The sequence below is a fragment of the Neomonachus schauinslandi genome, chromosome 12 (genome assembly GCF_002201575.2).
Source record: "Neomonachus schauinslandi chromosome 12, ASM220157v2, whole genome shotgun sequence".
Classification (NCBI taxonomy): Eukaryota; Metazoa; Chordata; class Mammalia; order Carnivora; family Phocidae; genus Neomonachus; species Neomonachus schauinslandi.
In genome coordinates, this window is record NC_058414.1 from 53,691,964 (window position 1) to 53,697,963 (window position 6,000).

Here is a 6,000-nt window from a genome sequence, read left to right on the forward strand (position 1 = left end):
GGAGGAAGAGTGGAGGCTTGGAGAACTCCAAGAATAACTAACGCAAGGATGGAAACCCAGTTTCTGAAGCCATAGTGCAGGCTCCTTTCCTTGGATCTAACTGTGTAAACAAAGCCTACGCCAGGGGTCAGAGGAGAGACAAAGAAAGTAAATATGGCATTAACTTGCCATTGAGGTCTTTTACTCGAATTTACATGAAATTAAAGTAGAATGAATCTATAATTTCTTTTCTTTCTTGTCAAATATTTTTAGAGGTAGTATTCGTGGAGTTTTACTTTATTCATAGCCATGGTCAACATAGGTTTATAATATCAAGGTTTAAGCTGGTACAAAGTCAATGTTTCTCAAATAAGATCATCACGTGTCCCTCATATTTGATCTGACTCACCTTCCCTGGAAGATGCACGCCTCCCTTAATGGCCCTGATCTCTGGCAGGCTACCATAAACAGATAAGAAAAAAGTAAGCAGGTGAATTCACAAACTTTTTGTATTAGCCTTGATCGAGGTGGGCCTGGGTGACTTTTGCTTATGACACACTGAATGCTACTTTTAATTTTAGTCAATATTAATTACCATTCACCTATAACCACAATATTTCCCCCTTCTCCCTGCCCCCACACCCAGTAAGTCTATCACAAGACTCGGAGTGCTCAAATGAAAGAAAGATTAGCGTCTGGCATTATCGGCAGCATTTACTGACCACTCTCCGAGTGGTAAGGTAATATAGTACTCTCGGGTACTATAAGGCTAATTAAGTTAGACTAAAATAGACCCTTTGTCCTCAGTGCATTTGAGGAAAACTAGAGAGTCAGTTCAGAGCAGAGACTATGTATGGAACCAGACTGGCTAGATTCAAACCTCCCTCTGCCTCTGTGATCTTGGGCAAGTTCCATCTCTGTTCCAGTTTCCTCATCTGTAGAATGCAGATAATAGCATTTAACTCCCAGGTTTGTTGTGAGGGCTAAATGAAGTCTGTATCAGAACACACATGGCACATAATTAAGTGCTATGAGGTGTTAGCCATTGATTTGAATTTAAATACAAAGAACGAATTAAAATTATATGCCTTGCCTGTAAGATATGTTTACAAAATGACTATAAATCGGGCATACTGGTACAACTTGAAGCAGTATGTGTTTCTCAGTCAATAAGGTCTTAGTTCCAGCAGGGGAGGGTGTTAAGTCACACCTAAGACACTCCAGCTTGGACAAAGGAAACAGGCCACCTTGTTCTTTTTTGAGAGGGAATCATCCGGGTAGAGACTACAAATGAAAAAGAGAGAACCTCATGCAGAGAGCCACTAGCTGTTCTTCCAATTTCTCAAGTCTGAAGAGCACCTGCCATGCCTCAGGGACCCTGCCCGAGCGAGAAGAAATCAGGGGAGAGAAGACTAATCCAAAGGCAGACTGTCACTGTTTGGTGAACAGTCAATTTGACACAATTGGTGAATCATTCTGTCTGCTGTAAATGAAACAGATTTTGAAGAGATGAAGAAAGTGGTAGAACACTGCAGAAAAGATCACAGCCGCCAAAGCCCAAAATAAGCCAGCAATTTGACAGTATATATAGAAAGAGGGAATGATAGTTACCAGCTATTTTATTAGAGGGAGAAAATGACAGTCTTAGAAGCAGCCTGATGAGAAGAATTTAAGAAGAAACAAAAACTTAAGATGGAAGGCATAAGACCAAGGTAAAAAATAACGCAACCACTAAGACAGGCAAAGGTTGGAGGGAAAAGGTTTTCAGTAAAAAGAATTAGGACTCTTTGGGAAAATGGCTGATTTCAGGTCTGGAGGAGGAAATGGACAAGATAAGCTTAGAGTATCTTGTGCCAAAAAGCAAGAAAGGTATCAGAGACTACTGGGGCCTTGTAAAAAGTATACAGCAGATAAGGACAACTTGTGGGTCCAAAAAAATATTGACTGCAATGGATTGAAACAAATAAATTGAGCTCTATAAGTTCTTATAATACTTAAAGAAGAAAAACTCATTGATTATCATGGGAGATTGTTAGGGTACTCAGAAAATTGATAAAAGGAAAAAAATTAAGACTTTCCCTGTCTTTCCTACACAATCTGAATTTCAGGAGACGCAAAAAGCTCATGAGGGTAAGTTCCTTACAGACAGAATTCCAAATTATAAATGCAAGAGAATTGATAGATTTTGATCATCACCATTTTGCAATCCCTAACGAAATGGATCCAGGCTACAACAATCTATGGATGTTACAATCATTAGGTGAAAGGTAGAAAGGTAAGAACCTACTAATCAATCTTAACATCTCCAAAAGAGACATATGCAGACATCATGTGTCTTGTGGTTGTGATACAACAGATTTTAACAGCACTATCTACAAAGGATGTTCGCCTTTGAACCTAAATCTAATCAGGCCTCTACATCTAACTGCCATATTATAGGAGACATGGGGAAGAGAGAAACAAGCTAAATGACACAAGTGAGAAATTGGCCCAGAAAATGGATCATTCTACCAGACAAATGACCTGTACTGTCTTTCTCCATCAAATCAATGGCATGAAAAAAGAAGGGAAGGAAGACTATTATAAAATAAAATAGATTTAAAAACCTAACAACCAAATACAATGTGTGGACCTTGTTTAGTTCCTGATTCCAACAGATCATAAATAAAAAGAGATCTTTGAGTTTATGTGAATATGGGAATCATATTAAGAAATCATTGTTAAGGAGCACCTGTGTGGCTCAGTCGATTAAGCATCTGCCTTTGGTTCGGGTCATGATCCCAGGTCCTGGGATTGAGCCCCATGTCTGGGGCTCCCTGCTCAGCGGGGAGTCTATTTCTCCCTCTGCCTCTGCCCCTCCCCCTTTCTCGTTTTCTCTCCCTCTCTCAAATAAATAAAATCTTTAAGAAAAATCACTGTTAATATATTTAGGCATGAAAAACACCAGAAGTCTTTGTTTTTTGTTTTTGTTTTTAAAGAAAAAAGTCCTTATCAGAGAATGTAAACTGACACATTTATGAGTGAGATGATAGGATGTTTAGGATTCTGCCTTAAAATACACCAGCACCCACAAAAAAAAAGTGGGGAAGAGAAATAAATGAAACAAGACTGGCAAAATGTTAGTAAGTGTTGAAGGTTGGGTGTTTATCATACTATTTCTCATAATCTCCATAACACAGTTTTTAAAAAGTGACTAAAGGGTTTTGGTGGGAATTCAAGCTGTGCCTTACCTTACCACTATTTTAGGAGATAGCTAGGGTCCTCCCACAAAGCGAACTGTAGTCCTTCCCCACTTAGCCCAAAGAGTGCAGAGTCTTGATCAGTTTGCATTTTGAATTCAATATGATTAGAAGTGACTACACCAAGGCACACAGGAGTTCTGCTGTATTAACCAAATGTCAGCTTCATTTTTCCAGGTAAGAGACAGCCTACAAGGCACATGGGTTGGGCAACACAACCTACAAAGAGCTTACTTGATGACAGTTGATGTCAGATTGTCCAGATTTGTGAGAGCCCAAGGCAGCATGGACAAGTTCCACAAGTATTCCTAAATCAAATCTTGGTCAATACAGAAATTGCAAACCTTCTTACCAACTTGTGTAATACCTAGAGCTGCTTTTTTTTTTTTTTTAACCATTGGTAATAAATTTGTGTTTATTTGTCCCTACAATCACTCAGCTATAATCTGGAGGTGCAGCCCATAAAATATAAAACTAAAAGTCCACAGAAGGATCTAAGCCATGATTTGTTTACATGAGCATCTCTGATCTAATTAAAAGGCTAACCAGGTGACCCCAGATGCTCACCAGCTGGTATGGTAGACATTTTGCCTGTTTTTCTCTTTCCTACGTAAACCTTCTGTTATGGACTGAATGTCTGTGTTCCTTCAAAACTCATATGTTGAAGCCCTACCCCGGTGGCGGTATTTGGAGATGGAGCCTTTGGGAGGTATTCCAAGGTAGACTCGGTCATGAAGGTGGAGCTTCCATGATGTGATTAGTGGACTTATATTAAAAGGAAGAGAGGGAGATCTCTCTTTCCATCCATGTGCACTGAGGAACGGACAGAAGGCAAGCCAGGAAGAAAGCTCTCACCAGAAACCAAGTCTGCTGGCACCTTGATCTTGGACTGTCTAGCCTCCAGAACTGTGAGAAAATAAACTTCTATTGTTTAAGCCACCCAGTCGATGGTATTTTGTTACAGCAGCCTGAACAGACTAATACAGGTACACATTTCACCTGTTTTTTTCTTTCTTTCAAACTCCTTCCTATCTCTGTTAAGGAAGGTTCCAAAGTCACAAAGGTTAAGGTTCCAAAGCCAAAGGAAAGGGAAATAGTTGAAAAGTATGGGTTTCTAACATTGGAAATTTTGACAATCTTTCCCCAATAAAAAAACTGGCCATGCACTATGAAATGTGTTTGGAATATCCCAAAGTAATATAGTATCAGGATCAAAGAAGGGTTAATGAAGTATGTATTATTAGAAGTAACCACATTCAGAATAATTAAGAAGAGCAAATATGTATATTGGCAAGGCACACAACATCATCCCAGGCAGCAAGAAACACAAGCCTTTATGCAGATGAACACACAGATCTATTTATACAGAAACCTTCAGCAATTCCCGTCACAGATTGCCTGGCTGCCCTCACGTCTTCAGTATTCTGTGCCATGAAAAAGTAACTGTCAAGGATAATAGGAACACAATTTGACCTACTTTTCCCTAGATTCTTGCAAAGTCTATAACTCTGTTTCTTGTGTTTATTTAGCTATCACATCTTTGGGACACATTTCCTCGCTTTCTTTGCAGACAATCTGGTATGCCCCACATTAAGGTCACTTGTGGGCAATTCCTTAACTCCACTGCTCATGGACTTTAAGACCGCCTACATCCAGCTAATCCTCAGAATATCCTTCTGATGTAGATCATGTACAGTCATCCCTACATTGGAAGGAAAATGGGTAAGAAAGCCGAAACACAACCTGGAGAGGCTGAAGACCTACACCAATTCATACCCTTCTCGCCCAAAGGAAGCCACACCAAACAAAGGTTTCTCTCCAACTCTCACGTTTCCACAAACCTATCTTTGTAAGAGCTACAGGTCGTCCAGCAAGGAAGGTCTTCCTTTAAAGCAGGCAACCAAGACTTCAATTTATTACAGCCCCCCAAAAATCTACCTTGTTGCATCTTCTCAGTAAAGCCTGCTTAATGGTGACAAATTCTAAAGAACTGACTAGAACCTACCAAAGTTGCCCCAAAGCCCTGGTGGGCAGGGGAAACCCAAGTAAAGTCAGCCCCTTGGCCTGAGGCCTCAGCAGGGCCTCCTGAGAGGCTTGTGAAAGGTCCCAGGAGAAAATCAGCAGGCCATCCCGCTTTTCTTAACAAACAAAACATGTCCGACCTGCTCAGGCCATTAAATGCACGTAGATGCACAACCAGGGACACTCCCTCACCAGGAAATCGTATCTGAACACACCATCGGGAAGTCAATATTTAAGATTTGGCGGGGTGGGGGGGCGTGCACCCTCCCGCTCAAGGGAGCGTCACCAAGTACTAAGTGCTGGAGACGCCAGAACCCAGGAGCTAGAAGCTCGCCCGGGAACTTCCAACTCCTGTGTCTCCACCTCGGCGGTGGCTGTGGTGGTAGCTGCGGCCACAACCAGACCCGATGCCCAACGCTTGCCACCGGGCGTCCCAAACAAGCTCACACGTCTCACGCCTCCGGCGAACTGGGCTCCCATTTGTGGGGCCTGAGGCTTGCTGTCGGGACAGGGCTGGCGGACTGTGAGGTCCGGGACACCTGCAGCTTCCCCTCTGGGAGAGGCAAACGGCCCTTCTTCCGGCGATGCCCACCGTCCGCCGTTCTACATCCAGGCGCCCCTGGGTTAAATCAGGTGCATGTGGGGGAAGGGGAAGCCTTCGCTCACCGGGGGTGGGGGGAGCACCCCCTCGACCCGCCATCCCGGGACCCCGGAGGAGGGCGCCCCTTCCGCCACCTCCCCAACTTCCAGATGCCCCCTC

At 42.6% G+C, this 6,000-nt stretch overlaps 1 protein-coding gene across 1 annotated transcript in view; it reads right to left on the minus strand.

Moving 5' to 3' along the window:
• Positions 1-6,000, minus strand: part of RAPGEF5 (Rap guanine nucleotide exchange factor 5) — a 225,725-nt gene that overhangs the window by 219,455 nt on the left and 270 nt on the right. The gene's annotated exons all lie outside the window — the stretch shown is intronic.